Here is a 22,613-nt window from a genome sequence, read left to right on the forward strand (position 1 = left end):
GCTATCGTGGGGTTCTCTTGGCAAGATTTGTTCAGAGGAGGTGTGCCATGTCATCCTCTGAGAGAGTGTGACTTTTGGAAGGTCGCCCAGTGGGTTTCCATGGCAGAGCTGGGAATCGAATTCTGGTCTCCGGAGTTATAGTCCAACATTCAAACAACTACTCCATGGACATGTAATTCTCTATTTTGCTTTTCTTGGGATACATGTTTATCAGTTCCCTCCGATGGGGAAAAAAACCCCATCATCATCATCATCATCATCATCATCATCATCATCATCATCATCTCCTATCTGCCTCTCCTCATGGCTCAAGGTGGAGTATAATTCCATGTTTTCCCAAAAGTTATTTTGGTGCCAGATACTGACACATATTATTGCTATAGAATAAGCTTTATTAGCCAGTTTAGTAGTTTGTGCATTGGATTATAACTCTAGAAACCAGAGTTCAAATCCCTATTTGGCCATAGAAACATTACTGGGTGACTTTGGGTGAGTCCCAGACTCTCAGCTGAAGCTCAACCTATTTTCTCAAACAGATTCAGCCCTTTGGGCAGCTCTTTCTTTAATAATAATAATAATAATAATAATAATAATAATAAAAATTCAGAGTGGATCTACCACTGCATTAATATGGAAGGCACCCTCTTCCCACAAGTGTGGGCAGAACCAAAGTCTGTGCATATCCCTCCGCACATACCGGGAAAAATCTCACAGGCCAAACGATTCCATTATGCTGAAGCATTGCTGCTGCTTCAGCTTCGCTTTCTCTGCTCCCGCTGTCCCTGTTTACTCGAGACAGTCATATTAATTGGCTTTTTAGTTAGTTAAAAGTGTTTCGATTGATTAATATAATGGATTAATCAATGCAACGGCGCAGCCATGGAGACAATCGAGAAAGGGGGGGGGGGATGTGGCCAGAAAGAGGAGACTAGTGGCAAACAATTAATTTGGCTTTTGGAGTGGGTTCATATTAAATATTTGGGTAACCTCACTAGGTTTTCCCCTCTGTTTTTTGCATTCAGTAGGAATATTCAGAGTATCTTTTGCTTTATGTCTTGGGTTAGCCCTGCTTTGCAACCATAGACATGCTCCCTGAGCCTCACTTCTGGACCAAGAAAGAGAGGGCCTTTAGGTGAGGAAGTGATGCAATGTTTCCAAAGTGGACAGAGACAAAGGAGCCTTTCACACGACACAGTTATAGCACTATGATGCCACTTTAACAGTCATGGTTCCATCCTATGGGATCTGTAGTTGAGGAAGGAGCATTGAGAAAATTCTTAGCCAGAGTGCTCTAGTGTCTCGACAAACTACATATCCCAGGATTCCATGGGATGCAGCCATGGCAGTTTCATGTGGAATCACAGTGCTATATTTGAGTAGTGTGAGTGGCTTCCAGAAGCTTGTTCTCCCATGGTTTCCATCAACTTATCTCTGAGCCAAGGACCATTGCGTTTAGTCCACCCTTTGACTCTTCCTTTGGCCTCAGATTGCTGATACCTAACTGGAGCACCCGCCATATCAAACTACAAATCCCAGAATTCCTCGGGATGCAGCCATAGTAGTTCAAGTGGTATCACAGTACTATATTTGTGTGATGTGAATGGATTCCAGGGCAGACTTGTTCTCACATGGGTTCCATCAGCTCATCTCTGAGCAATGTACCATTGAGTCTAGTCTGCCCTTTAGTCTTTTTTTGACCACAGATTGTTGATGCCTAAACCGGATCACCTGCCATATCAAACTAAACATCCCAGGATACCAAGGCAATCCAAGTAGCATCTCGGGGCTAAGACTACGTCGTGCGAAAGGGTCCCGATAGACAAACTTACTTTGCCCTATACTGAAATTCAGCCGGAACGTGGCAAAGCTTTGAAGGGCAGAGACTTCTCCCCTTGGGGATGGGAATGGTGGATGGTTGTTTTCACCAGCAGCATTAATGTGTGGAATTTACACAGCCGGCTGGCATTTTCTGCTGGAGGAGGCAAAAATCTCAGCCGCCGATCTATACGCCACCTGCTAAAGAGGCATTTACTGACACTAAGTGAGCAAGATGCAGCATTGCCCATTAACCTTTCCTTGCTGTGTGGCCATCGACTCTTACTGCTGCGAACCATAAGGCAGCACACATGTTCCAGTTTGGGGAATCCAGCTACGGTTGTCATCCTCTTAGTGACCAATTCGTGTCAAGGGTCCCTAGATATTTTAGTCCAGTGCAGAAGTCTGCATTCAGTTGAAGGCTGCATAGCAGTGATTCCCAAACTTTGGTCCTCCAGATGTTTTGGACTTCAGCTACCAGAATTCCTGACTGTTGTCCATGAGGCCTGGGGCTTTGGAGAGCTGATGTCCAAAACATGCAATGCTATGGCACATAGGATTCCATTGCATGCTATGCGTGCAGATGTGCATTCCAAGGAAGGAAGGAAGGAAGGAAGGAAGGAAGGAAGGAAGGAAGGAAGGAAGGGCAAGGCATATATCTTTAGGAGGTGAAGAGAACTGTCTCTGGGAAGGTTTCTCCAGATGTTTTGGACTTCATCTCCCAGAATTCTTGACTGTTGTCCAAGAGGCCTGGGGCTTTGGAGAGCTGAAGTCCAAAACACGCAATGCCATGGCACATGGGATTCCATTGCATGGTACACATGCAGATGTGCATTGTGCACTGCAGATGTGCATTGCAAGAAAGGAAGGAAGGAAGGAAGGAAGGAAGGAAGGAAGGGCAAGGCATATATCTTTAGGAGGTGAAGAGAACTGTCTCTGGGAAGGTTTCTCCCAGTATGTTTAATGGCTGCCCATTTAATCACAGTCTAATTGCCATGGACTCTTTGTCAGGGGGAGAAACTTCCAGATCAGCAACATCATTAGAGGATAGATAAATAAATAATGCGTTGTCTTTCAAAGCTGCTGTGGGCAAGTTACATGGTTACCATAATTACTTTCCCGCTCTCTTTTTTTGGAGATGCAATTACTGGGCAATGTGGTGGAACATGTAATTTCAGAGTATTGACATAAGCCCTTCCCAAGAACTATATTCCTGCCCAGGGAAAAAAACAGGGCCAGGCTCCAACATTGAGTCAAAAATCAGGCGCTCTGGCACCTTTTATCACTCCGGATAACTCCGGAGTTGTCATCCAAGGAGCAAAATGGGATGCAGGTAATGTTTGACTGATGCATGACTAGGGAAGGGAAAGGATATTCAAAAATGGTTGGTAAAAAAAATTGACGCTGGGAAACCTTGAATAGGAGAAACCTAGAAGATGGGAATCTTCACCATTTGGGACTTATTTGCTTGAGTAACGCATGTATGTGAGTGTGTATGTTTCACCCCAGAGAAAACAACATTTCTTTTGTACGGAAAATGAGTTTCCAGCACAAAAAACCCAATTTTCTGCACGGCAAACTTACATTTTAGCAAAGAAAAGACACGTCTTACAAAGAAAAAAGGCCTTTTCGGCACAGAAGATATCATTTCTTTTCCTGCACAGAAAAGGCACACAAAGCGCATGTATTTTCCCCCTTAGAGTAAGTCATGAAGTGCAAATAGACTTTCAACAGTTTTGAATGACATTTTTTTTTGCAGGTGCGAATATGGTATGCTTCCAGTACTAGAGTATAAGCCTTTTAGCAGTCTAGGGGACACTAAAGATTCATTTCTGCTGACCATGTCTCAAGTTCCAAGACATACCATAGGTAAAGGCATATGTATATCCCTAAATATCATTTCTGGTACCAAGTTTATTTATGTCATTGCCTCCATCCAAAATAGGCCAACTTTGGGTCATTTCCAATACATATGGGCTAGAGACACATTAGCCATATTGCAACTCCACCAACTTGCTGATTTAGATAAGCTTTTATTTAAAATGACACTGTGTTAAACCAATCTGCTTGGAAGAACAACTGTTGTTCCAAAAGATATTCCAGGGTAGCTGCATTAGCCATGCAGCGAAATACCACAAAATACAAAATCCACAAAAGAGTGATGCTTTTACTGGCCAACCAAAATGCAGAAAAGTGTGGCTTTTTCCAAGGGAGTTGACATTTTATTAACTGTCTTCTATGGCCTTTCCCCCCCAAGAAGGGCCAATGAGTCTGCTTGAAATCCCTCCAGACAGTTAAGATGGTCATCTTAACTGACCACAGAAGTCATATAAGATAATATGTAGCCCTGCAACTCCAACATTGTCACTTTTCTTCAAGTGAAGCTTCAAAAGCTTGCAGGATCTATTTTATGTATTTTAGTTGGCCAGTGCAGATAGTGCTCTTTTGTTCCATAAGGTGTAGAATTCAGAGGCATTCGTCTATTAGTCTGGAATATCAGTCTGCAAAGGGATCTTGTAGCACTCTTGAAACTAACTGAGCAAAAGAAGTTGGTAGCATGAGCTTTTGTAAACTTTCGTATGTCTACTTCCTCATGCATCTGAGGAAATAGACTGATAGGCTGTACATACAGAGTGATACATAATAGACTGTACACAATAGACTGTACATAATAGACCGATAGGCTGTACATACAGTCCCTAAGGGGTGGCGGGAGACTGCCCCTTTCCTAGCTGTGACAACTGCATGCTGCAGCCAACTTTTCGAGGGCACAAAAAGGAGCCGCAAAAAGCAGCTCCTTTTTTGCACCCTCGAAAGGGTTCCATAGCGATAGTGGTGCGGCTATACTGTGCTCCTTCGGTGCTGCATCATGTGGACACAGCACCGGAGGCGCGCCATGACACTGTGCGCCATGTGGAGTGGTGCACGGCATCAGGGTGGAATCAGGCGTGCATCGTGAGGATGCTATGCCCCAACTCTGTCCCCATGCTGGCCTTAATGTGTACAGGGCCTGAGTCTACAAAACCTCATACTACAACATCTTTCACACAGTAAGTTTCAAAGGTGCTGCAAAGACACCCTTTGCATAGAATGTAGTCAGAGATCTATAGCAGTACTTGTTATAGATGTTAAACCAGCAGACCACTGACTGGTCAAGAGAACCCTTTAGTATATTCTTACTTTGCATAAAAGTTTAAATGTTCCTAGCTGGGGCATTTCTCTCTGAAGAAAGGAGGGAGAGGTGGAGGGGGAAAGAGAATATGGAAGAGGTGGAGTGGAAAATCTAAGATGGTAGGTATGGGATTCCCAAATCAAGATGGGAACTCTGCAGGAAGAGAAAGAGTATTGTTGTGGGGAGCAAGATCTGTTCCAGGCCCCGGCATTTTGGTAGCATGACCGATGTTTGCGAAAGCAAAGCTGTTGACCCAACCAGGCTGGATCGCTTTGGGCCATTTGTCTTATGGACTTGGCAAAGTACTTCCCTGTTCCAGCAAAGGCTGGGTAAGGCAAGGAGGCAAGTTATTAAGCTCAGATATAGTTTCCCAGCCAGGAGCTGGAAGGAACATGATGCATGAATCAGTCCTCCTTTTTCCCGAAGGGAAATAACCAAACAAGCCCAATTAATCCAACATGTTTGTACTTCCACAAATGTTTTGTTACTAATAATATTTCAGCGGAGCTCATTCATCTTGCAGATGTCCATGGGCGCCATAATATTATTCGCAAGTGCTTCTAATTGAGAAATGTGCAATGATAGTCATGGGTACCCTGGGATTATGAGATGATGAAAGCAGATTCACATCGACAGTTTTCTTCCCAAAACATGGGAAGACCAGTTAGATAGTGGAATAGCCAACCTCATAGGGCTATCAAAGGGCTAGATATCATTTAAGGAATACAAAAGGTTGGTGATTCATAGATACTGGTCAGATATGCTGTAAAGAAGAAAAAGAATAGAAGACCATTTCTTACATTAATAGGGAAGCAAAAATACATGCTGGTCGAATATCCTAAAAACATGAGATCCCATTTGATCTTTTAAGCTAAGCAGTGTCAGCCTGGTTAGTACTGAGATGGAAAACTATCAGTCCGTACCAAGAGTTGTAGGCTTCCTCTGGCTCTGAGTGAAGCCTGTTCTCTTGGCTCACATCTTCCTAACTTGAGAAGGTCTCCTACAGGTAGGACATGATGTCCTGACCTTCTGTGGGTGGCCACCTAGGTCCAAAGGTTTGGGCCCCCAAGCTCTTAGGGGCATGGAATCCGTTCTGCCTCTTCCATTTAGGCAGAGTTGCCCACATCTGATGTAGGTTTACCCAATAAGCCTCCTCTATTGACTACCAAGGATTCTCCTGGAGCCTGGAAATGGTGGGTTCCATGTCTGTGGGAGGGGAGGATCACTTGACGTTCTCAGCCTGAACTTGAAAGGAGCTGTCTTGAAAGGAGCTGGACCTTGAGATAGTTCCAGCACCTCGCATAGTTCTTTTAAAGTTCTGATAAAAAGTTGAAGAAGAATTCTTCTCCTGTCCTCCACCTCCAACTGGACCAGCAGTTCTCAATTTGTGGTCCGTGACCCCTTTGGGGGTAGAGCGACCCTTTCACAGGGGTCACCTAAGACCATCGGAAAACACATATTTCTGATGGTCTTAGGAACCAAGATGAAAATAATTTTATGGTTGGGGGTCACCACAACATGAGGAACTGTATTAAAGGGTTGCGGCATTAGGAAGGTTGAGAACCACTGAACTGGACTCTAACCTGTGGCAGGTCCTATGGCTGTCTACTTGCATCAAGCTCTATTGGTTCTTGGACTGAATCCTAGGGTCAGGCCCAACTCAAGTAGGCCTACTGAATCAACAGTAGAATGGTGAGCCAACATTTATGGAAATCCCATTAACTCAATGAGTCTAATGTGAAGTCAAAGGCTTTCATGGCCGGCATCCTTCGTTTTTTGTGGGTCTTTCTGGCTATGTGGCCATGTTCTAGAAGAGTTTATTCCTGGTGATGCTGGCCAAATGTCAGGAATAAACTCTTCTAGAACATGGCCACATAGCCTGAAACACCCACAAAAAATTAATCAATGAGTCTACTTTAGTTGGGACTACCAAGAAGACTCAGGCCCCTTGTCTGAAGATGGCTTCTTCAGAAGAAGCATGAGACCTTGGAACGGTCATTAATTACTTTGTTAAACTGACTTTTGAAGCCCTGGACCTGGGAAATCCTTCTGGGTCTCCCTACAAACATGACCCCGAGTGCACTTGCGCACTGTTTGGACCCACCTGGCCCCCGAATCGTAGCTCACTTTCCCAGGAACCCATCCTCTGGACTTGACTGAAAGCCTCGCGGTAGATTTCTCAGTAGAAGAAAAATGGGTCAAGGCAGCCCTTGCGAAGATGATACATCGCAACACATTCCCACCCACCCATCCCTTTTTTGCTGTGTGGGAAAAGGCGAAACGAGAAGAGACAAGGCAAATGGGAGAACATGATGGAATACTTGTGAGATAACAAAGCTGTTTTGCTTGTGTCCTAGAAACAACACACAAAATGCCAATAAAAGACAGAATACTGTAAATAGGAGTGAATCATGAGCAGCAGGGAAGGGACTGACAAACGAAGTGATTGGGTTTTTTGTTTAAGAGGAAAAAAGGCTTCTCACAAAAGGGTGTGTGTAAGCAGGTGTGTTTGTGTGTGGCACACGTGTGCAGTAGGAGGGAGTTCATGATTAATTATAAACACTTTTTAATGGCAATCCCTGGAAGGGAGACTGAGCCACGCTGGGTTTGCACTGTTTACTTCGGCACTATGGCAAATACAATGCATGCGTTGCTAATGCACTCTTTGTAGTCACGTCTTGTCGAGGAACAACACAAAGCGGCTGTTGGAGAGGTAAGGAAGGAGACCTCTCAGGACCACAATTGGTGAGAAGGAGTAGGAGGAGTAAGGGGAGGGAGGCCCAATGGGTGGAGCAGGCAGGTGAGAAGGAGTTCCTTGTCCACTTTGAGGAGGTGGCCATGTAATTTCCCCTAATGTCAGTGGAATCTCTTGAATATGGACCAGAAGGCCCTCTACAGCAGTGGTTCTCGACCTTCCTAATGCCGCGACCCACAAGTTGAGAACCGCCGCAGTAGAGTATTACAGATTATAGCGCCAACCCTGGGTCTTAGCCGACTCTTATGAAAGGGTCGCTTGACCCTCAAAGGGGTCGCTACCCACAGATTGAGAAGTGCCGCTCTACAAGGAGGTCAGGATGGAAGGTGATGGGAAGGAGGCGTCTCTGGCAGGGAGAAGACCCTGGACAACATCTACCTTACTAGAACACAGGGAAGCAAAACCCCTTTTCCTGTTCTCTAATTTCCTGGCTTCTTGCACAAAGACATATTTTGGGGGGGTCCACAAGCATGAGGACATCAGCAGTCTGCAAAAAGCTGATGTGAGATTGTTGCAGAGAAAATGATATAGTTCCACAGAAAACATTGTAATTGGGGACCTACCCTTTGCAAAATTTGTAAAAAAGAAAAAGAAAATTGGCCCAGAAAGAGCATTTTTCATGGTGTGAATTTTGTGCAGAATACATCCCAAACTGCAATGATTCTCATCAATCCATGAGTTGCCACGTCAGAATTTTCTGATACTTCAGAAAACCAATTGTGTCTTCCTCCATAGCAGGAGACTGGACTGGATGGCCTTTCTGGTCTCTTCCAACTCTATGGTTCTCTGCATCTACGAAAATTTTACAACCATTTTTAAAAATAAGATTCAGTATTCTTTCCATCCCTGCCTAAATGGAAGCTTTCTGTTTGAAGATGCGTATTTGTACTCTCAGCTGTGAGCAGAAGGTATCTTGTTTACCTTCGGTTCCTCTACAACCTGCCCACAGCCCTGTTCGTGCCAAGATCTTTGCTTCTCGGCTATGCTCCAGGATTTTCTATAACATTAAATAAATAAATAAATAAATAAATAAATATTTTCCAACCACCTAATTTTGGCCGCCCCCCCCTCCCTGCCCCGCAGGTCACCGCCGTGAAATTTCTGTTCAATGTCCCTCATCCAACAGCGTCGCTTCTCTCTCATTTGCTTCTGGAGAATGGGCTTTTTCTTCTTCTGCCACTTGTTAGGCTTCAATTTCTCCATAATTTATTAGATTTGCATGGTGTAACTGAACAGCAAAGAGAAGAGGTGGAGTACATGTCCAACCTACCTTCGTTGCATAACTAAATCTCATCCATCGGTCTCTCGCGTGCAGCTGGCGAGGGATGGGATCTTTTTTTAAAAAGAGGAGGACGGTTCAGGTGCATTTCTGAGCGAGCGACTGTTTGTTCTTTCCCAGCATACTAATGGAAAGAGGGTGGGGTTTGCAAATTGCAAGATTCTTCCCTGTGCACACAGATGTCAAGAAGAAAGAGCAGAGGCATATGCCGCCCGTCTCCTGGCATATTGCCACTGCGGTTGCAAACAGGTTAGCAGTGTAGTAGAACTGAGGCCCATAGACTCAAACCACCAGGACCCTTGAGACTTTGCCACGTGAGACTAAAAAGCAGAATTTTAACAGGATAAAAGCATTTTGGCTAATTTTCTGTGGGTTTTTCAGGCAATGTGGCCATGTTCTAGAAGAGTTTATTCCTTATGTTTAGCCTGCATCTGTTTCCTGGTCCAGAGTTTTTCCAGTCTCCGAGTGTTTTGGAACAGTTTCTCCCCGTAGAAATTTCCAATGTGAAGTCGAAGGCTTTCATGGCCAGCATCCATAGCTTTTTGGGTGGGTTTTTCAAGCAATGTGGCCTTGTTGTAGAAGAGTTTCTCTGAAGATGCTAGCCACAGATGCAGGCGAAACGTCAGGAATAAACTCTTCTACAACATGGCCACAGAGCCCGACAAACCCACAAAAATCTATGGATGCCAGCCATGAAAGCCTTCAACTTCCTATTTTGGCCGGTACTTATCACATAATGTTGTGTTAGTCCTGCAACTGCCTTGCATTTCATTTGTTGCTGGAATGCCCCTTTTCATTGATAGGCCAAATCCGTCAATAGGTTCTCAATCTCACTGTGATTCCATGACTGCTTTTGTGCGATAGGTCCCTTCCATGGCAGTTCAGGAAGCCACATGGCATGAATAGTCATGACTGTGCTCCTCTTCCTTTCCCCCTTGCAGCAATCATGGCTGCCAACACCTTCCCGAAGTTGGCTGCTGTATGCACATTCACACAGCAGCCAGCTTCAGGAGGCATTTGGCAACCATGATCACTCAGTTCCACCTTTCTTACTGGAAGGTGACATCTGGCAATGTTGAAAACAGATCATGCAACCATGGATTGCCAAAGCGCTATCATGGGGGAAAGTGTGATAAGAAATGATGACAAACTGGTATGCTTCCATTCTTAATCTTAAAATTAATCTTAATCTTGGGACAGCAGGCTGGCCTGATAAAGTCCTTTTGCAGGGGCAATGGCTGGTGTTTTATATCAGCTACTTTGTTAAGTAAACTTAACTAAATAACCCCTCCTGGCTTGACCCACCATGATGGAAACATCATTCAACCGTGGTTTGATCACTGGCAGAATGGACTTCCTTTATTCCTTTACTAGTGCCGATGCTCAGTAAAGTAGGTTGGGAGGGGAGTTACAATCAGAGCAATGATGTTACAATTGTAAGTAGCAATCACGAACAGTTATGGATGAGTAAATCTAGCTAACTGCATCGTATTCATGATTGCTACTTATTGTGATTGTGAGACTTTTATCACAATCGTAACTCGTCCTCCACACCTACTTTGCCAGGCATCAGCTACATGAGCAGAAGGAGGTCCGTTCTGCCATTGATCTTAACTAAAAGTTGCACTAAAAGACCTAGAGATTCCTAGAGAGAACACTCTAATAGGCCTTTGTAGCTCCTCCAGCGCAGTTCTATGGTCAGTGTCTGTCGGATGTTGACCACAGAGTTGCACTGGAGGACCTAGAGATTCCTAGAGAGGTGTCCTCTCCAGTAAAAACATGGCGTTTTTGTTATTTGCATTTTTTCCATATTCACGGGGGTCTTGTGGCCCTGACCCTAGCAAATATGGAGGGACAAGCATAATGGGACTTAAGCATCCATGGATTTTGGTATCCATGCGGGGTCCTGGAACCAAACCCAAGCAGATACTGAAGACCCACTATAATTTGTCCAGAAAATGTTTTTAGTAGGAAGATTTTTTTAAAAATGCAAACTTTTCCCCACATTTTTTTGTTAAACGTAAAAGAAAAATATCACCAAGGGCCCACTGTATTATACAATGCAAGACAGGGTCTCCCTCATTCCCATTGGAGATATCAAAAGTCAAGTGGGTCTATCAAAATGTCTCCCTCTCCATCTCTCAGCTCAGCCGAGAAGTGGGAGCATGTGCGCTGCTGATTAAGTTCTCACAAGAATGATGCGATCTCATGTTCTCTTATCTACTGAAATGCCACACTGGAGTATATTGTTCAGTGCAGCCTCTTGTGTAGGCAAAATATCAAGTCACTCCTTCCATGCCCGCTTTGCATCCTCTACTGAAACCACAATGGTACTCTGGCATCATATACCCCTCCCTTGAAAATGGCATTTTTTGGCCTGACCTTGTGGACCGCTGGCACCATCCATGTTGCCAAAGGCTTAACCATTTGCTTTTGCAAAAGTGTTTCTTTCTGAGCAAAACTGGACATAAATCAAGCATGCATACAACTACGGCTACATCTACACTTCTGAATCAGTCAAGTTTAACACCACTTTAACTGCCATGGCTCAATGCTATAGGATTTGTAGTTTTGTGAGACATTTATCCTTCTCTGTCAGAGAGCTCTGGTGTCACCACAATCCCAGAATTTGATAGTATGGAGCTGAGCAAATTAAAGTAGTGTTGAACTGCATTCATTCTGCAGTATAGATGCAACCCATGTCTCTTTTATCTGAGCACATACATTTCTGGATGCCCCCAGTGTGATAAATGGGAGGGTTGCATTGGCATGAGATGATGCAAGCCAGAGATGGTGTGATTCCTCCTTCCTTTCAACAATTTCGAAGACTCACACACTTGCAGCTTGGACAAAAAAAAGTGAATGTATGAGTGAGTGTGTTCCATTGTCATACATTGTGCAGCAAATCTAATTCCAAGGAGCTGTGAGGAGTGGAGAGAGAAAGGCGGAAAATAATATCCAAGCTAATTTTGCTGCATGTTCGGGTCTGAATTGAATCTCTGTGGCAGCCTCCCACGTTCCAGATGGAAGCTTTGAAAGCGGCATCGCAAGGTGGAGTATAAATGCACCGCCGGCCCAGAGACACACAGAGAGAAGGAGCGAGCCAGACAGGAAATGTGTGCGCTCAGAAATTGAATTTTTTTTTTAAAAATCCCCCTTTTTATGTAGATTGCATGTATTCATCTCCTCCTCCATCACCCATCTTTTTCCTTTACAAAATGACTTTCTTCCTTTGCCCTAATTTTGTTTGTACACACAGCAGATGCTTTCTCCCATTTCAACATTTCTGGGGGTAGGAAAAGAAGGTCTCTCTTAAATGGGATGCTATAGCTCCCCCTTAGATGTTTTAGCTTTAATTTTTTTTTTCATGCTGGATTATTTTCCATTCGAAAAGGCGATTCCTTTCCTTCCCTTCTTCTTTTTTTCTTTGCATTTTATTATTTTTATGATTTTATTTATTTAATTTCTATGCTGGCATTCTCCCAGAAAGGGACCCAAGACGGCCCACAAGCAAGATTTGTCCTCCTTTAGCCATTGCTAGCATGGAAATGTGTCTCTGCCATAGCTACAATAGGACTGGTAAGGAAAGAAGACAAGGGCCTGAATTTCCATCATTCCTGCTTTTTTTGTATCCCAATCTGGATTTAAAACAGGGGTCTGAAAACTGTGGCCCATGAGCTTCATGTGTCCCAGGGAATCCTTTACAAAGACAGCAAAAGACTGCTGAAACCTTCAGCCTCAAAATATTTTGAGGACATTTTTCCACTTCCATCTGGCACCAGAAAGATCAGAGTCAAGAAAGGATGGCAATTTTGCCCTCAAAACCCTTCTCAAGGTGGGTCTACATGGTAGAAATAATGCAGTTTGACACCACTTTAAGCACTGTAGCTCCATCCTATGGAATCCTGGCATTTGCACTATTATGAGGCCTTCTCTGCTAAAGTGTGCTGATGCCTCACAAAACTACAAATCCCAGGATCCTGTAACACCAGCACACAAAATGGCCGTGACAGTTAAGATGGTGTCAAACTGCATCATTTCTATAGTGCAGAGATACTGATTTCAAACACTGGAAAAAGAAGCTGGAAGTAATCTGATTGAACCCCCCAGAAGGTTCAGCTAGCATAACCGATAGCCAAGGATCCTGGGAACTGCAACCCAAACCATCTGGAGGACCAAAGGTTGAGAAGAACCACTCTTCTCGACTTATAAAGGTGGCGTCCAAGGTGCCAAACCTAGTCCGAAAAGCAGTTAAGCATCTTGCATAATAACTAGCTTTGAAAAAGCTCAGGCAGAAATCGATGCGCCGCTGGATGGAGAGCCACCATCTGCCAGGGGCAAGTTCAACAAAAGGAAAGGTCCCCAGAGACCCAGAAATGTAACCAAAAAGAAATCCAGGATACCTCATTAAAGCCGAAATGGGCTACCTGATGTCAGGATGACATGCCGACATCCCAAGATGGCAAGAAGAGACTGCTGGCTTTGGAGCTGTCAGTTCTTTTTTGATGCCCAGGCATCACTCCAGATTGGCACCTGAGGGATGGAGAGAAAGAGGATCTAGCCATGCAAGTAGACCCCAGAGCCTGGGGAAAAGCTGTCTAGAAGAGCCAGAAAGCATTGCTTTGTTGATGTGGCTCCTTCCAGCCTCTGCCAGCATCTCTCCCCTGGAGGTTTCTAGCTCTTTGCAGTCAACCTGTTGTCTTAGAAGTGATCCATGGGGGACACAGACAAATGAAAGCGGAAAAACAAAAGGAACATCTGCGACGGTGTAATCGGGAATGACAAATGGAGGAGAAGGAGGAACTGGGGGTCTCTGGTGAGGTTTGGCGCATGCACAGCGGCTGACGGCTCCTTGTAGCATCCAGGGCCTTTGGAAAGAACATTAAAAATATTTGGAAAATGATCCAAAAAATGGTTTGATACCCTGATATCTAGATAGACAATTCATACGTTGGGACTTATTGTGCACAGAACATGTACGTGTTGTCCCTTTCCATGTAGAAAATCATGCTTTCTGCTCCAAAATCACACACACATATATAAAGATTATCCTCCAATCCTGAACATGCAACATAGCCCTGAGCGTTCACAAAACTTCACGGCTGCTTATGCAAGAGTTATTTCAGGGATATCAGTAGGATAACAGTTTGGGCCATTTGCTAAGCTTGCAGAACACATGCCCCCCAGAATCTCGTGTGGTTGTAAACCCAAATGACTTCCGTCTCAAAATAAACCCCAGCGTGTTTCTCACCTGTTCTATTTTAAATGCTTCTTGTTTAATGGTCCATATGTTGCCTCAGTAACACTGAACGGCTCCAGTTCTCTCTGGTTTTTGGCCATTTGCTAATACAAATGTCATCAATATCAGAGACTCTATTGCTCAAAACTCACTGAGCCTAGAAAGTAGTCCCAAAGTAGTTAGTTGCCTCTATAGTTACAGTCTTTGTTTAGTATCCTGTTAGTTACCTGCACAGGATGTGCTACTCATGCTGAGTGAAGTTATTGAACAATGCACAGTGGTTTTATCCAGCATCTACACAGCAGAAATAATACCGCTTGACACTGCTTTCACTGCCATGGCTCTGTCCTACAGAATCCTGGGATCTGCAGTTTTGTCAGGCACCGGCATGTTTTGGCAGAGAAGGCAAAAGACCTTGCAAAACTACAAATGCCAGGATTCCATCAGTTGGAGCTACAGCACTTAAAGTGGCGTCAAACTTCATTATTTCTACAGTTTAGATGCACCCTATAGTAGATGTACCCTATAGTATATGTAGATGCACTCTATAGGAAGCATGTGGGACCATCCTGCATGCACTAACACATTAAACTACCCCGAGTAGTGCTCAAATGTGCATTACTTCTATGCATTGCCTTTTCACATTACTCATTGCAGTTGCATAACGGGTTGTCAGCCAAGTGCATTGACCACTGATCCACGTATGTTACATTTACATTAACGTTCAACACAGGGGTTAAATAACATAACTCTACTGCTGGATGTTTACATTGATATAAAATCTCAGGCTTTACCTGGGACTCCTCATTTAGCCATTTAATTCTTATCTCACCTTCCTTCCAATGCGAGACCCAAGGTGGCTCATGGACAATCATTGGTGAAAACCAACAGAGCCAAAAGAATGGAAAGGACAAAAGGGGTTCTAAATAAAATTAAATATGCAATCAAATTAAAAGCAATAAAACAACCCAAAGCCATTGAAAATATAATAGTGATGATAAAGTAGAGTACCCACTACTGAAATACCATTCGGTAATGCCCAGTCAACAAACACAAGACTGTCAAAACACAAAGGCCTTTACCTGTTTACTTTCCTGTTTCTCAAAGGTAACTACAGTTGTTGATTTTTTTCCACTCCATATCTATATATCTATATATGTATGTATATGTGTGTGTGTGTGTGTGTGTGTGTGTGTGTGTGTGTATATATATATATATATATATATATATATATATATGAATGCTACAGACCTCCAGCCTACAGCCCTTCCATCCACAACAGCTGCATGTTGTTTGTGTCACTGGAATATGCTCAGAGATATAATGGTTTGAATATAGTAATGCACTTGTCTCTCCTAGGGTTAGGGGCACAAGACCCCCATGAATATGGAAAAACCGCAAATAATAAAAACACTGTATTTTTACCTGAGAGGACACCTCTCTAGGAATCTCTAGGCCCTCCAATGCAACTCTGTGGTCAACGTCCGACAGACACTGACCATAAAACTGTGCTGGAGGAGCTACAAAGGCCTAGTAGAGTATTCTCTCTAGGTATCTCTAGGTCTTTCAGTGCAACTTTTGGTTAAAGTTGACCATAGAGTTGCACCGGAGGACCTAGACATTCCTAGAGAGAACATATTAATCAAATCCGTGAATAATCAAATCCACAAATATCAAATCCGCAAATATGGAGGGATGAGTATATAATGGTTTGGATGTTGGACTAGGATACTGGGAGACCAGGGTTCGAATCCCTTCTCAGCCAAGGAAACCCACTGGGTGACATTGGACAAGTCATACTCTCTCAGAGGAAAACAGTAGCAAACCCCAAATTTCTGCACAAATTTCTCCAGGAAAAGGGAATACTCTTAACTCTAAGCTTCTCCATTTCTCTAAGCTTCCAAGTCCATTTTTCCCCCCTGTGGATAAATAAATGCGAACCATCTGCCTTTTCACCTGACCACCGCATACACATGCCACGGTATTAAAATCCGTTTACTCTGCCACTAAAAAACCTCTGCGAGCCGATAATTCTCCTACAAGCAATTAAGGAAAGCCATTTCTCCTCCATCAGTCCCATTTGAATATGGAAATGATTTTTAATTACTCGGAGTCAATATCATTTTATCACCCAAATGTGTTTGGATTAGGTTTGCCCATATTTGTAGGGTGTTCTAATAAGCTTCATGCAAATTTTCAATCCAATTCGCGACACTTCGTCCCCCCCTCTCTCCCTTCCCTCTTTTAATGTTATCATTAGGTGAGGAAGGCATTGTCTTTTGGAGGTGCAGAAATGTTTAATTTATGGGTTTCTTAAGAGAGCATGAAGTTCCTGGCTTGTCACGTCTTCTTCATCAGATATAGCGGGGAAAGGCGCCATAACTTCTCAGCTTCTGCAACTGAAACTGCTGTCTTACAAGTCTAGGCCACATGCCACCTTCACAGTGCCTCTGAGACCCACATATACTAATGTACTACCCACCCCAATTTTCTAACAGGAGTATAGGGTCTAGATCAAGGGAAGTAATAGTACCGCTCTATTTCTGCTCTCATCAGATCTTACCTGGAATACTGCATCCAGTTCTGGGTACCAAATTCAAAAAGGATGTTGAGAAGCTGGAGCGTGTCCAAAGGAGGGTGACCAAACTGGTGGAAGGTCTGGAGACCACCCCAAATATTGTGAGAGATGGACCATAGTAGCAAGAAACTAGAGTATGTCCAAAGGAGGGCAACCAAAATGGTGGAAGGTCTGGAAACCACCCCAAATATTGTGAGAGATGGACCATAGTAGCAAGAAACTAGAGTTATGACCAAAGGAGGGCAACCAAAATGGTGGAATGTCTGGAAACCACCAAGGTCCATGAGGATCAGCTTAGGGACCTGGGTATGTTTAGTCTTAGGAAGAGAAGGTTAAGAGAGGACATGACAGCCATGTTTACATATCTGAAGGGGTGTCATCTTGAGGATGCGGCAAGCTTTTTTTTTGGCTGCTCCAGAGACAAGGTCCCACCCCACCCCAAATATTGTGAGATGGATCATGGAAGCAAGAAGGCTGGGGACAAGCTGGATTGTGTCAAGAGAAGAGTGACCAAAATGGAGAAGGGTCTGGAAAATACCAACCCCTATGAGAAGTGACTTAGAGAGCTGAGTATGTTAAGCGTGGAGAAGACAAAGTTTACCTATCTGTTGACTGACTTAGGGAGCCAGGGTGGTTTGAGCATTGGTCTACAAGTCTGGAAGACCAGGGTTTGAATCCACGCATAGCCATGCCAACCCACTGTGTGTGCCTTGGACAAATTACACAAACTCTGCCTCTGAGGAGGACAAACCGCCTCTGAACAAATCTTGCCAAGAAAACCCCATGATAGCATTGCCTTAGGGTTGCCACATGTCAGAAACCACTTCAAGATATGTAACAACACTGCAACACTGCAGAATGAACGCACCTTGACACCGCTTTAACTGCCATGGCTCAATGCTATGGAATTCTGAGATTTGTAGTTTGGTGTTCCACCAGAGAGAGAAGGCTAAATATCTCACAAAACTGCAAATCCCAGAACGCCATAGCATTCATCCATTGCAGTTAAAGTGGTGTCAAACCGCATTCGATCTGCAGTGTAGATGCAGCCCTATTCGTTCCCAAACTTTGGTCCTGCAGATGTTTTGGAGTCCAGCTCCCAAGATGTCTAGGACTTCTACAATCTGAAATCCGAAACATCTGGGGGACCAAATTTGGGGAACTAGTGCTGTGCCTAAAAGACTTGTACTCTGTGTTTGGAAGGAAAATAAAACATGCTCACCACCCGTTGCTCAAGGATCAGAGGATCACACTGCTTTGTCTATGCATGAAGAAAAAGCTCTGCAGTCCCTGATTCCAAGCAAATATTCTTTTGGCTCTACAGTCAGCTTATATTAATGTGCATGCTTTTTTAAAAAAGAAAGGACGATAGATAAGGGAAGATTTCCTGCAAGAGGCTGAGTGGAACCTCCAGCAATGGTTGATGTGGCTGCAATTGTGTGACTGTGCACTGTTCCAGCAGCGAGTGACTTGGTGAAAGCAGGGCTGTTGCAATTACGTTTGAATGTCCCGGTATTCGTCTGTGAAATACCAGAGGGCATGCAATGCCTATTTGGTGGGGCCATTAAATCTTCCTGCTTCCTTTCCCCTGATTAATTTGCCAATTATGCCATTATTTCGGGAATGGTTGGCTCCAAGGGTCGACTGTTTATACCGATGCTTTCTGCGGAGGCTCAAGAGATGCATTCTCCCCCTCGGTCCTGCAGGGCATCCTTTCTTTAAGAAAAATGTATTGCCTTTACTCCCCCCCTCCCTCTCCTGTTTATCTGTCTCTCTTGAAAGAGCCGTGGGCAAAGTATTGTCTCTTGACTTCCATCCCCATCCACTTAGTATACCCTGCTGGTTTCTGCCTTCGAAGTCAGAATGAACCTGCCACTTCCATGTTACTCGACAGCTCAGCAGCAGTCGGAGGGCTGGCATGTTACACGCACTCTGACAAAGGCGGCCCGTTGTAGTGCCAGAGGGTTCACTACTCCTTGGCAAAGAGGCAGGAGGAGAAGCCAGAGGGCAAAGGGGCAAACACTGCAACGCTTGACATTTGCCGCTGAGCCCATGGCCAACGTCGGGAACATTTGTGGATTTAATTGTTAAAGAATGAGATCCTACATGGCGCCTCCATAGTGTAAATCCTTCCCTCCCTCTGTGCCTTCAAGTCACCTGTCAACCTATGGCAACCCCATTTCGAGGGTTTTTCTTAAGAAAGAAACTCAGAGTGGTCTGCCATTGCTTTCATCTGAAATATAGACCCCAGCATTCCTTAGTGGAATCCTATACAAGTACTAACCAGGGCTGACCCTGCTTAGCTTCCAAGATCAGATGGGATCTGGTGCCTTCATGATATTTAGGACAGTGTAGTTGAACACTCATATATTTACACAATACACTCCTTCTATGTTCCAACTACCATTGGTCTGAGAAGGTGAAGAGCAGCCAGAATCTGCGGGATCATATCCTGTCCCCCAATGCTATTTGCTTTTCCTTGTATGTTGTGTCTTACATAGATTGTAATCCCAATGGTAGAGGACTATAAATTGGAAAAGACGTGAAGTCACACAATAACAATACCTTCTGAAGAGTGGGAAATGTCTTTGCGAAACTTTCCAGGGTGCTCTATCTAATCCTATGCGTTTGACCAGGCTTCCAGCTAAGCTCTGAGATGGTGATTATGTGCATACATGCTCAGGGTCCATGAGATCTTCCAAAGGGTGCTTCCTCCATGACCTATGTTGTGTTGAGTTGGTCTTTTTCTGATGCACCCTACAGTCTGAGCCCATGAAGCACCTGTAAATTACCTTTTGCATCCACTACCATATATACTTGACTATAAGCAGACCTCATATATAAGTCAAGGGCAAGTTTGGGGGCCAAAATGCTGGATATTGATATGACCCGTGGATAAGTCGAGGGTAAATCTTAAGCACATGTAATGAAGGATGTAATGGATGAAGTAAAGGAAAACAATGCCAAAGAGCTTACAAAATTCCAGCAGACATAACTATTTGTGCAGATATTAAAGGCTGGATGGCTGAGAATAAGTCGATTCAGGTTTTTGGGTCAATTTTTTAACCTAAATTTTTAGACTTACACATGAGTATGTACAGAACTTTGCCTTGCCATGGGTACCCTTGAATCCATTTGTGGAGGTAGTGTCCCTGATCAAACCCCAAACCCATACCATGGAGATTTGAAAATCTGCACCGACATGCAATGATAGAAACATGCGTACAAAAAAGAGTGCACGGGGGGGGGGGGGGGAATTGATGTTTCCATTATGATGTATGTATGTCTGCAAAGATCCATGCAGAAATGGTGAGCTGGGAGCCTTGCAGCCTAATATGGACTGGAACCAGGATGGAATAAAAATCCCAACGGGATGCTATGAAACACAAGGATGAGACAGATAGATTTTCACATCTCTGTTCTTGACTCATGATGTTGAGTCAATCCCTTTCCAAAGAGCATACTTAATTTCCCCCCAAGATAGGAGTCCTTCTTAAAGATTCCCTTTCAGGTTCAAGGTCTCCTTGTTCCCCCATCCGCCCACGCATTGACATTCAAGGTTTTCTACCCCACGGCACTCAAGTTTGTCACAGTTTAGGCAGAGGGGAAAATAAACAAGGCTTTCTTCTCTGTACACAATGGCAACTAATCATTGTGAGCCTACATTGTGCTCTTCTGAATAAATGCGAATGACAAAGAGTCTTCTGGCACCCATAAATACTTCCAGATTTATTGTCGTGAAAGCTTTCATGGGCCAGAAGAACCTTTTTTTACATAAGATGCACCAAGTGTTATCCAAAGCTGGCACACACAAACACGTATTTGGAAACACTTTGCACAATGTTTTCTGGCTGGAATCCCACTGGTGACATAAACACGCGGAACCTGGGATTATGAATGCATGGTCTTTTCTGAGCCGTTGCAAAGGAGGTGTTTAATACCCCTGGCTCCTTCTAGGTATGGAGTGGCCTAGAGTATGGCCAACCACATATGGCCCCTGAACCATGTGGTGTCAAAAATAGCCACAATTATTATTATTACAGCTTGGTTCTCCCTTATCCGAAATGCTTGGGACCAGAAGTGTTTTGGGTCTGGGATTCCCCGCCGCCCTGGATTTTGGAATATTTGCATAGACATTTGGCAATGATCTGAAGGCACACAACAACAACATCAACCACAATGAGATATCTTGGAGATGGGACCCCAGTCTAAACATGACATTCACTTATGTTTTGTATACACCTTATACACATAGACGTCTCAGACTTTTCAGACCTTCTCATCATTTTAATCTGCTCTCCTGCTGTGCATCCTAGAGATAAAAGGCTCTGGTTTAGCACTGTTTTGGAGTAAGGAAGCCTTTCCCCCGCCTCCAATGCCTTTTAATCTGTCTTATCTTTATGTTGTCCTCTTTTTGCAGTGATGGTGAGTGACCCTGGATGTGTTCACAGGCAGCCTATGGTTGGAGCAAAGGTGGTGTTGCATTCTGCCATTGCAAGCTGAGGCCCCCGTGACTACAGAGAACAGCATTTATACCGTTACCAATTTTTTGTGTTCTTACGGAATAATTAAATTGTTTCCGTTGTTGTTGTTTCTTGCTAGAAGCTGCCCTGAGGGCAGCCTAGGCTACAAATACATACATAAATGAAGGCTGGGAAAGAAGTGAGGAAGTTTGGGGAACATGGGAAAGACAGGTTGTCAGCGCTGGCTTTCCATCTACCCGAAATTTCCCCACAGAGGCAAGAATTGAAAGTTTTAAACTTTATACCAGCTGTCCCCTGCAACCCAAATCCCCCCTCCTTGCTAGGTTACTTACTTTTAGCCATTAAGCCCAGTTCCTCTCCTACCCCCTCATTCCTTATTTTCCTTTGTTTTTGTTCAGCCACAGCCATGAGTTTGCAAGACCTTAGCAGGTCTGTTGATAGCAGGGATACTTGGAGGTCTCCCCTTTGTAAGATTGCTACAAGTCACAGGAGTTTATCGCACTGCCCTTTCCTGTCCTTCCCTCCCAACTGAGGTACAGGATGAAAACTTTTAAGCATGGATTTTATTGCACACCTTTGTGCCCAGGCTGTAGGCATACCATTCTCCATTCATGGCATCCCATACCCAATCCGGACTTCTCCCCTACTTTGCAAAGAACGGGAAAATCCCATTCATACATCCTTAGAAGACTCAACTCACTAGGAAAGACAGTAATGCTAGGAAAGGTAGAGGGCGGTAGAAAGAGAGGAAGACCACATACCAAATGGATGGACTCAATGAAGGAGATGTCCATGAGCTTGCAGGATCTGAGCAGTGCACTTGAGAAGATCTTGGAGGTGTCTCATTCACAGGGTTGCCATGAATCAAGGCTGACTCAAGGGCAGTTAACAACAATGTTGCGTAGAGAGGTCCAGCGTAGTGTAGTGGTTTGAGTGTTAGACTACAACACTGGAGACCAGGATTTGATTCCTTGCTCAGCCATGGGAAGCTACCAGGTCACCTTGGGTGAGTCATATCCTTCAGCTCCAGAAAAAGCCATGATGGTATTGCCATGTGTGGCAAATAGCTTGACGGCACACAATAAAAAGAGCAATAATGTTAAGTTCACAGATCTCATGGTCTTCATCCTCTGCTCCAGTGCTCAGAAGAAAGGGCAGAGAGGGCCATCTTCAAAAGCATCTATGTGCACATACCCAGAGAGAGTACTCCCAGTGTGTGGTGTGATCGTGTGAGCATTAGACTGGGACCATGAGGACCACACTGGCTCCTTCACTTTTTTATAATAGGAAT

This window comes from Sceloporus occidentalis, unplaced genomic scaffold (genome assembly GCF_023333645.1).
Source record: "Sceloporus occidentalis isolate IW3139 unplaced genomic scaffold, rSceOcc1.0.p SCAF_13, whole genome shotgun sequence".
NCBI lineage: Eukaryota > Metazoa > Chordata > Lepidosauria > Squamata > Phrynosomatidae > Sceloporus > Sceloporus occidentalis.